General features: G+C 42.5%; 1 pseudogene; it reads left to right on the forward strand.

Moving 5' to 3' along the window:
* Positions 1 to 9,145: 9,145 nt before the first annotated feature.
* Positions 9,146 to 11,034, forward strand: LOC133775892 (adenylyl cyclase-associated protein 1-like; annotated as a pseudogene).
* Positions 11,035 to 11,586: the final 552 nt, after the last annotated feature.

The raw sequence follows: 11,586 nt of genomic DNA on the forward strand, positions 1-11,586 counted from the left end.
GGTTTCGGAATCTTCCCCTGTAAACTCATCGTAGTATGTTGCAGTTACCAGATACAATGAATCCTTCTGGTCCAAGATTGTGCCACCCATATCCAACCATGCACCAACTCCTATCCTACCTCTCCAAAACACCACCTATCAGTCACTGCTGTCTTTGTAGTGGGTCTACTTGGCTAAGATGAACCACATTTTACTTTGTGTTCATAAGATTAATCCTACACTAGGTAAGGAGTTCAACAAATAATAAGTAGAAAAAAAAAAACCTGTTCCTCGACAGTAGAGACAAGGACTGTAAGCAATCATCGAATCTCAAATCTCAATTTCACTCCCATGGCTCACATTTTTTGTACTCCATTAGTTACCACAGATCAGGGAAAACATACGGTATTCGTCTCATTGGGACTTGAAGTAGATCCTTGTAAAACTTAAAAGAGAGAATAAGAGAGGACGGAGGAGGAAAGATGGGAATGTGTGTAGGAGGGAGGGTAGGGTAGAAAGTGTAACTGTGTTCCTAAATCTGTATGTGTGAAATTTGTTTGCCTTAAAGAAAATTAAAAAAAAAAAAGAGAGATAAGCCACATTCCCAGAATTCTTTTCCCTGCATTTTGATCCAAAGTGGATCACAAGAGACACTTTAGATATCATAAGTCAAAAGTGAAGCACAACCATGTATTGATTCAATACTTAGAAGGCTGGTGCAGGGGCAGCAGGAGATGATGTAGCTCATGCATCCTCTCATTTACCTGCTGGCTTCATTCATCAGTTTGGGAGGCAGTTATTCCACTCTCTCCCAGGGCTTTCTTCATCATCTCCAACCTGGGCCAGTGCCCATTTAAGTTTCTCAACAAGTGACGATAGAAACAGTATACACAACCTAGTCTGTCGGTGTGGAATCCTATCCATGCTCATAGTTCTGCTTCATCCTCATTTTCCCCACTTTATATCCATCTGCCCTTCTATCTGCCTGTCATTCAGATTTCAAGCTCCAGAATCAGATGTGAAGGCAGATTTTCACAGATTCTTTAGCCAAATCCCCCAGTTGTGGAAGAACAGATTCTTACAATAAATTATGTATTTAATCTGTATCTCATGAATTAATTAGTCTATCATATACCTACTTTTATTTATCTTTCCTAGAGGTTCTTCTGTGATAATCAAGCCCAAACTGATGGAGTCTTTTTTTTTTTTTTGTCTTTCCTTACTTTACATTTCCTCACTGTTTTTTCTGTCTACAATCTTCCACCTTTTCCAAGCATTTTGTCTAGCTCACAAATTTAATTTCATATTGTAAAAATCTGTTCATGTCACTTCTCAGAGTAAAATCTTTTAGTGGTTTATAATTACTTCTGTCACACTACATAGATATCTAACAATGATGACCCAGGCCTATGAGTTGTGTAATATAATTACTTATTTTCCTTTTATTTGAAATGGAGAGAGAGAGAGAGACAGACAGACAGACAGACAGACAGACATAGAATATCTTCCACGTGCTGATTTACTCTCCAAATGTCCATGACAGCCCAGGCTGAGCCACACTGAGGTCAGGAGCTATCCCCTCAATCCAGGTTACTTGCTTGGGTGGCAAGGTCCCAAATACCACAGCCCAGGGCGCACATTACCAGAAAGAAAGCTGGAACCTGGGGCAGAGTCAGAGGTGGAACAATGGCATTCTGACATGGGATGTTGGCAACCCAAGCAATATCTTAACTGCTGCATCAAATGCAGAAACCCCTGGCATTTTTTTAATTTCTCTACTCTTATTTTTCCTCAAAACCCCATTACCTATGAGGGCCATGTGCACAGTTTCCATCCAAGCATGCCTAAGTATCCTCAGTTCTCTAGGTCTCCTTGCCTTTGTTCATGCTCCTCCCTCAGCTTCTGTCCCTAATGAATACGGATTCATCTTTGTGATTTAGTTCAAGAGGGATCCTTAGGAAATTTCCCGATAATCTTCACCCACAGTCAAATTCATTTGAGAGGCTTATCTGGGTAAACTTCCCAAGGATAAAGCATAATTCACCAACTCCACTGATTCCTAACCTTTCCACTGCAGCAATTTAATAAACCAGTAGGACTGAGGAGAGTGTTTTGGGAAGTTAATTTGAGATAACCTCAGATGGTGTGTTAGCCAGTGCAGTTATGCCAAATATGTTGAACTCTGCTCTGTCCTATGCCTGATAAACCTGTAATAAATATCTTTTGCTTCTCTGTGATCAACATTTCAGTTCCCATGGGCAGACTTTCTGACTCCTAATAATTTCTGTATGTATGGAGTGCTCTCTTGATTTCAGTCTTCCTGGTCCCTATATGGCTAATATATAGCAAACACTCTTTTCCAACACATTTAAATATACGTTTTGTTTTCCTTTTACATTTTTGATGCTTGCCTTGGATTGGTAGCTATCACATATCATTCTGTATACTCAACATAGCTCTATCAAACTTGATTTGTGTAAACAGGCAAAAATAATCAAAGGTAAGTTAAGCATATTTTCTGCAATTCCACAAAGCATAAGATCTAATCACCTCAGGTGATCTATACCAAGCTGTGAGGTTAATATCCCATGCCAGGGCTGTGTTGGAGATGAATGGAATTCTACTTCTGAGGTCAGTAGTGAAGGCAGCAGAGTTCCTTCAGAATTGTAGCTCTACAAAATAGGATTGGCTACTTTTTCTCATCTAATATCGTTACCATTTCAATATGGAAATACAGTGCCTAGTAAGAGAGGGAAAGCTAATATTAAATCATGGGAGTCTGAGTCCAAGAGCCTGCTCTTTCCCTGGTTTTAAAATTCTGCTTCCAGAAAGGGGTGTGTGATAATAATCCCTATCTCAAAATGTTGTAGTTAGTTGAATAGCAAGGTTAGGATTCTGTGGACAATGAAACACTCCTTACAAGAAAAAATGAAAAGACTTGATTTGTCATTTGGAAGAAAAGGGGAACCTTAAAAATAATTTCCCATCTTTTTTCCCTCATTCTTCTTTTCTTCCTTTCTTATTTCACCTCTTTCCTTTTCATTCTTCATACATAGACATTGTTCTCTAATGTTGACAAATGGAAGAGAAAGTGTAGACCATTACAGAAGACTCACATATTGAACCCAGAAAATGGAGCCAATCAATTTCTTATTTGCTTCTGCAGGTTCACTTGAGCGAACCCACAGTGCAGAGAAGCACAAGAACTACTTCTTTTGTGTCCTTTTGCTTTTCCACAAGGTGCTTCTCAATCCCTCTGACCCTAATGCAATTGCTTCATCCTCTATGGTAATTGTTAACCCTTTCTCTTCCCCCTTGAAATGTAGATAAATCTTCTCCCAAACACTTGCCAATTTTACAACTTAGGGATGAATTTTTTTAGGATGCTGAGAACTATCTGTTTGAAATGCAAACTGCAAGGATGACAGAGACCATATCACTAACTCAAAGTTCCTGTGGGAAATTAAGAGTCTCATTAGGGTGTAACCTCTGTCATGCAAATAATAGGAAGTTTAGGTTCCTCTAGGGTAAGTCCAATCAGCAAATGTAGACAGCCTAGGAAGCCCCCAGCTCAGCTTCTAGCATCTCTCCTACCCTTTGTCTCCTGGGAACTGGGTATCCAAAAACACTGCTGCTGGCAATAGTATCAGAATGAAATTTACTTCAGGCTGCTCATCGGAGCTGGTGCAATTTTGTCTTTAACAGGGCCCACCAGGAGAGTGTAGTGGAGATAACTGGTCACATAAAGATTTGTCTTCGGGAGCAAAAATACGTTGGTGGAGCACAGGGAGCAGCTTCAGATAATACATTTTGCCATTGTACATGGGTAAGTAAGTATTTATCCAGTAATAATATGTGTAAGGTAAAAATGACCAGATTTACCAGTGCACATCCACATCTACGTTCAAAAGTACGGCTTACTTCACTGTGGCTGGTTAATGAGAACATATTCTCCCCTTTATGGTGAGGCCTCCGAATTGCAGAATACTTTGGAATTCTTTATGGAAAATATATTGGGTAGCCTTTGAGTAACACTCGGGGCTTCCTTTGAATTTGAGAAGGAAATCTTCATCTCAAACTATGTATGTATCCTTTGCACTGAAGAACATCTGACCTGCCTACCGCAGAACATCTTCTGACCTGCCTACCCCAGCCCTCTCTTCTAATCTCTTGGCAAACCACGGGTGTCTGCTCTTCATTCCTGCCTCTGTGACTTTCCAGTTTCCTTTGCTTTCCATTTGCAAGTGTCTCTTTCCCTGGGTTTATTTTTCCTCTTCTGCGATGTATCCCATTTCCTCACTAACAACTTAGCCTTCAGTTATCTCTTTTTGCAATAAAAACAGACTCTGCAGGATTTTCTTCTTGGACTACAATTTCTCAGACTACCATAGAAAAAACTGACTTGAAATAAAAAAAGGCAGGAAGGAGATGAGGAGTAGGTGTGAGACTAGAGTTAAAATCTAATGAGTTTCTGACTATGATAGAAGAGCATACTGTAACTTGGGGAGACGTACACAGACTCGTAGATGCCAGCAAGGATATAAACACAGGCAAGGATATTGCTAACTGTAGAAGATGTCAGAGGGATACTTCATTGTCGGCCATCATCAACTGGCCCCATGAAATTTATAATTTTTTTTTTTTAACTTTACTCAATCTGTTACCGGTGAATGGCAGGGTTCTTGTCTTCATGCAAGAAAGAATTCAGGAATGAGACAGAGTAGTGGGAGGTAAAATAGCAAGGTTTATTAGGGAAGGGACATCCGTAAGTTCGGATGGGCACCTCTCCAGACAGGACCTGAGAGAATGCCCAGTCGCTCGGACTTGGCGGGGTGGGGGAAGAGTGAGGCTACATGGTTGAGTGGAGAGATTACACCTGACCAGGTCAGGCGGGCAGCTCAGCGTAGAGGCAGAGGGCTGAATGTGCCCTCAGGTTGAGGCCGGGGGGTTTTAAGGAGATGGGTCTTTGTCTTCATACATCTCCTCCCGAAACAAAGGATTTTATGGATGTAAATTTTAAGAAGCTCCTATCTGAGTTTTCCCCTGAAGGCATCAGACAGGAGGGAGGCTAGCTGGCACCATCCTGGGTTTAGAGGAAGGGTGAGCAGGACCCCCTAGAGAATTGGGATCCTGAGCAGGGTGTTTGAAATGCAGATACTGGGCTGCATCTGGAAGATTTGTCAGGCAGAAGGGGTGGGGACCCCCCACCTGGCAGGTTATCAGGTAGAAAGGCGCAGGGCAGGATGCAAATACCGGGCTGCCTCTGAAACATTATCAGGATGACTTTGAGATGCAGATGCATATGCTGGACATAGACATTGTCCCTTTACGCCTGTCACACACACAGCAGCTCATATCTGACTTCCTACCTAACAAATCCAAACCGTTAGTGTTTAATGGACTTATAGGGTCTTCATTTTGTTTTGAACTCATCAGGTCTTTTTCTTGCAAGTTCTTGTGCAATGATTAAAGAGGTTGGGAATTCAATTTTCAGTACTTTCATGTGCAAAATTGATAACATAGAAACAGCCTCCTTTGTGTGATGTTCAGTGCCAAATGGGAAAATGTCTTAGTCGTACAGAGTTTCAGTTTCCTAATGCTTTCCTGGCTTCTCTCCATGATGGCATCTGGGTCTGTGGAGCTTACATCGGGGGTGTTTGTGGCTGACAGAGCTGGTTTCCAAAACTGGTTAATGCAGCTTGCCTCTTCCCTACCAGCATCTGCAACTGAGACAGGTGGATTTATATTCTGAAGTCTGGAGTCTCCTGGGCAGGTCAGAGCTCAGCATTGCTTCCTAACTAACTAGTGCCTACTTGTGGTCTGCCTTATTGAATCTATAAGTTTTTCACATGGATGTGGATGACCTAAGAAGGCATCCAAATGGGTATGATAAATTCTACTTAATTTTGTGTGTTTTGTGTAGGAATTTACTTGGTACCATAGCTACTGTGAGATTAATGAGAAGTTGTTTCTAAACGTGCAACATACTCCTCACAGGGAACAGTTGTTTCTATCCTCTGAAACCAACTCAATGTAAACCTGAGAGTGCAAAGGAGGCATGGTTACAAAGAGTAAACTAGCATGGAAAATTCTTGCTCCCAAATTGCTTGGTGTTTCATTTTTTAGGGCCTTACCTTTGAGTGACTAATTTAACCTCTGATTTGCATTTTTTCCTCCTTTGAAAATGATTATAACACTAGCACTGGTCTCATGAAATTGTAATGAGGATTATATAAGTTATATACAACATTTGGAGTTTATAGGATTGTAAATAATTGTTACTTATCACCATCATATTTTTTAAAAATTTTTTCATTCTAGTTTTTTCTTATTGGACAGATAGACAGTGAGAGAGAGAAACAGAGAAAAAGGTGTTCCTTCCATTGGTTCACCCCCAAATGGCCAGTACAGCCGGAACTATGCCAATCCGAAGCCAGGAGCCAGGTGCTTCCTCCTGGTCTCCCATGCAGGTGCAGGGCCCAAGCACTTGGGCCATCCTCCACTGCCTTCCTGGGCCACAGCAGAGAGCTGGCCTGGAAGATGGGCAGCTGGGACTAGAACCCGGTGCCCATATGAGATGCGGGCGCTGAAGGTGGAGGATTAGCCAAGTGAGCCATGGCGCTGACTCTTATCACCATCATCTTTATAGTTGTCACTGTCATTGTTATCATTATTATTTTATTACTAATATCAATGTCTCAGTTATCAGCAGTATAAATGAAATCTCAGAAATATTTCCCAGGTAGGTTTTCCTATGTATATAGAGAAGTCATAAGTGATAACCACAGCCCACTTCTGGGACCTAGATAATTCATTTTAGCTCTAGAAGATATGTAGTTACCTATTCAAAGTTCTCATTTATAAATCACATACTTTTTGCTTTTTTCAATTGAAGCATAAATGGCCTCTTAATTCATGAAGAGAAAAAGAATTCAGGCCAACAAGTACTGGACTTGGTGTGAGAAATTACAAATATGACAAAGATCCTGTTTCCTGTTTACCAAGCATTTCTGGAACTTTGATGAACTAATTTCTAGAACATTTTTTAACTTCTCTGTAAAATGACTGTCTTGTCTGCCAAAGAATTTTGATGGGATCAGGTGAGATAATATATGATTGATTATGTGTTGTAATCTGTAAAGTCTTATAAGAATTGTCAGTATTCATTTAAAAGTCATTCATAAAGTGCTTACTCTAATACATCTTAGAAGTTATTTTTATGGTTTTTCCTCTTAATGCAATTCTGAAATTTTAATCTAGACTATTTATTTCTGATGAGAGTTGACAACAAAAGCAGTGAAAGGGAAAAGACTGTGTATTCTCAAAGGAAGTGAGCACATCTTATTAACCAAAGGAAGAACTCTGCTGTGGGAATTCATCAGCAAACCTCATAAAGTATGGGAAACCACTTCCACTTTTTTCCTCCCTCAGTCCCAAATCTAGAATATAGAGAAACAAACAGCCAAAATGTGTTCCTCAGGACTTACGCTGTCCTGAGGGGAAAAACAACTTGGTTCTTGTTTGTACTTTACTGCAAATTTGCATATAATAAATATTTTAATAATTTACCAAAGGACTCCAAGAAACTATTGCACTAGCAGTGCCTATAAACTAAATTTTGTTTGTTCTTCCTTGGATCTGTGTGATGTAATTGGGATCCCAGTTCATTTTTAGAGGGTGGGTTATTTTTTACATTGTATCTATAAGTCATTAATGGAAAATAAAGAACAACCTGTATTCAAAGGGCACCACATAATCCTTGCTGTGATAGACAGCAGACTCTAGGATTACACATCCTGAAATTGTATATGGACAGGTATTATATGGCATGTGAAATAGATGGCACATGATTTTGATGCTCAGTAACACCCAGAGGACTTCAAGTTTCACTAAAAATTTTCCCATCTGCAGTGCCCTGCTTTGTTAGACTCCATATAAACAAGCATTGCATAAGAAGAGGAACCACAATATCATAATATATACATAATATATATAATATCATATTATATACACTTACTGTGCTTGAAATGTGTGCCTCTCACTGTGGTGTAGTAAGCAATGCCTCACATGTGGCACTGGAATCCCATATGGGTGCTGGTTCCTGTCCTGGCTGCTCCTCTCCTGAGCCAGCTCTCTGCTTACGGCCGGGGAAAGCAGCGGAAGATGGTCCAAGTGCTTAAGTCCCTAAAATAAAATTAAAATTAAAATTAAAATAATAAAATAAAATAAAATATTCTAAACATTTCTAGTATCTTTTTGTTTGAAAATTGTCCAGGACATATTGTTTCTTAAGTCACCCATTATTAACAATATATATGCTTTTACATTAATCTCAGTTAGTCAAATATTTCTTAGTGTATTCAGTTGAATGTTATCAAAACAGATAAGAATATAAGGACTGAGAGAAGAAACATATGTGTGCTTCCCAAGTTCAGGCTGAAACCAAATCCTCTCTGTAGAGGTACTGAGAGGTGAGGCCTTGGGAGGTGACTGTGTCCTGAGGGCAGATCCCTAAGGGAAGCCCTGAGGCAGTTTTCGGATGTTCTGCTTGCTGGGAGGCCCTCACAGACACAGGCCAGCACCTTCATCTGGGCACCTGGCCTCCCGCACTGCACCAAGTACATTCCATGGTCTGTCAACTGCCCGGGGCCAGGGAGTTTGTCCTAACTTCACAAACGGACAAATGGACTATGACGACACTTTTATCAGTCAGGTAATATACACGTATTATGAAGATTTTCAGTCTCTTGCATATCAGCAAAATATTTCATAATGTAACAATTATCTATTATCAAGTAATATACAGAAATCTTCGTAAGATCACATAGATACACAGACTTAAGAGACAAAAACGGACAGTGGGAAGGTTTTTGGGCTAACACTTAAGATGCGGGTTGGGGTGCCGTCACCCCACATACAGTGCCTGCCTTTGAGTGTTGGCTCTGCTCTGTACTGTAGCTTCCTGCCAACGCACGCTGGGAGGCAGTGGATGCTGGCTCCACAGCTGGCTTCCTGCCACTCACAGGGCAGAACTTGATTGGATTCCAGGCTCCTGGACCAGGCTCCACCATGGCAGGCATTCGAAGAGTGAACCAGTACATGAGAGCAGTGTCCTCCAACCCCTACGCTGTCTTTTTACTTCTCAAATAAATAAAACCTGGGAGAGCGGCTGATCACAGTACCGAGGTGGTCCATTATGGCTGACATGCAAAATCTGGTAGAAAGTTTGGAGAGAGCAGGGGCCGTCTGGAGGTATCCCATACCTCTGACATGCACTGAAGATATGGAGACAGCCCTTCAAAAGCAGGGGCAGCTCTCTATGTGCAGGCATTGGACTCACTACTTGCGGTACTGTGGCAGAGTACTTGAAGAACAGAAAAGAGATTGGGGGAGATGTGCAGAAACACACAAAGATGGTGCATACAGGCCTGAAGCTGGAGCGAGCGTTCTTGGTTACACAGCCTCTCAGTGCCAGCAGCCAGCAGGTAATAAGCTCTCTGATTTTCTGGCACCCATCTCCGAGCAGATCCAAGAAGTGACAACATTTCGGGAGAAAACCCGAGGCAGCAAGTTGTTCAATCACCAGTCAGCTGTCAGTGGAAGCATCCAGGCCCTGGGATGGGTGGCTGTGGCTCCCAAGCCTGGCCCCTATATGAAAGAAATGAATGATGCTGCCATGTTTGATACAAACCAAGTCCTCAAGGAATACAAAGATGTGGATAAGAAGCATGTGGACTGGGTGAAAGCTTACTTGAGTATATGAACAGAGCTGCAGGCTTACATTAAGGAGTTCCGTACCACCGGACTGGCCTGGAGCAAAACGGGGCCTGTGGCAAAAGAACTGAGTGGATTGCCATCTGGACCCTTGGCTGGATCAGGTCCTCCTCCCCCGCCGCCTGGCCCTCTCTCCCCCAGCCCCTCCTCCCCACCTCAGTCCCTACCAGTTCAGTCTCCGATGACTCTGCCTCCCGCTCAGCACTGTTTGCACAGATTAATCAGGGAGAGCGCATCACACATGCCCTGAAATATGTGTCTGATGATATGAAGACTCACAAGAACCCTGCCCTGAAGGCTCAGAGTGGTCCAGTACGCAGTGACCCCAAACCATTCTCTGTACCTAAACCCCAAACCAGCCACAAAGAAGGAGCCAGCTGTACTTGAACTGGAGGGCAAGAAACAGAGAGTGGAAAATCAAGAGAATGTCTCCAACCTGCTAATTGAGGACACAGAGCTGAAGCAAGTGGCTTACATATACAAGTGTGTCAACACAACATTGCAAATCAAGGGCAAGATTCACTCCATCGCAGTAGATAACTGGAAGAACCTCGGGCTGGTATTCGATGACGTGGTGGGCATTGTGGAGATAATCAATAGTAGGGATGTCAAAGTTCAGGTAATGGGTAAAGTGCAAACCATTTCCATTGACAAAACTGATGGCTGCCACACTTACCTGACAAAGAATTCCCTGGATTGTGAGATGGTCAGTGCCAAGTCGTCTGAGATGAACATCCTCATTTCCACAGAAGGCGGGGACTTCAATGAGTTCCCAGTCCTGGAACAGTTCAAGACTGTATGGAACGGGCATAAGTTGGTCACCACAGTGACAGAAATCGCTGGTTAAGTGAAGTGCCGCTGGGTTCTGCACCCTCTCTCTCCACACCACGGGATGACTCTGTTATCAAGACGGGTCTTTTCTAGGTTTCCTCTACCTTTCTGCTCTTAACAGCTTCTCTGCTCTGAGAAGCACAGCTACCTGCCTTCACTGAATATACCTCAGGCTGAGATTTGGGGTGGGGTAGCAGGTCAGTTATCTTCTGCAGGAAGGTGCAGCTTCCTTGTATCAGTGCAGCCACACCGCCAATGCATTCTTCAGGAACAGCAGGCCAGGACTGGTGCATTTCAGCTCTCAGCGCTGGGGTTACTTGACCAATTGCAGTCCTTTGAGAAGAATAAAACAGCCCCAGGATGAACGGACCAGAACGTTCACACTAGGCCATCTTTCCCTAACAGTGAGCAGATAGGCAGCAGAAGCTGTGTGGTTCCAGGTGGTCCTTCTAACCAAATTGATCTTTCACTGTTGACAAGTAAGGCAAGGGTTGCACTGGATCAAAGGCTGAGACAGCCTTCTAGCATTCCAAGCAAAACAGTTTCCCCATAAGCATTCTTTTCTTCTGCATTCCATCGTAAGTCTGCCTCAGCCATGAGACAGTAGGTTCTCTGGGATCAGCTGCTGTAGCAGTGCCCATCACTGAGGGCAGGGGGACCCTTTCTTAGGGATCCCTGCCCAGCACCTTCCTACAGAAATGACTTTTTAAAAAAATATCATCACACCATTCCAAGGAATCTGGCATTCTTCCTCCCTGCTAGGTGCTTGTCGTCTTCATTGCCTTCTTTGCCCACCATCAGTGGCACGTGGCTCCCGTCCAGGAACTGCACAGAGGACTAAACCTCCCCTGCAAGCTGGTTTTGGGTCTTGATGGATGTAAGGATTTCGCACAGCATTGCTAATGTAAATTTCAGTTTTTCCCTCTAGAACAAACACTTACCAAAATATGCAACATTTTTTGGTGGGAAGAGAAACTGTCCTGTGACTTCTACCCATTTCCT

This window comes from Lepus europaeus, chromosome 17, assembly GCF_033115175.1.
Source record: "Lepus europaeus isolate LE1 chromosome 17, mLepTim1.pri, whole genome shotgun sequence".
In the NCBI taxonomy this organism is placed as follows: domain Eukaryota; kingdom Metazoa; phylum Chordata; class Mammalia; order Lagomorpha; family Leporidae; genus Lepus; species Lepus europaeus.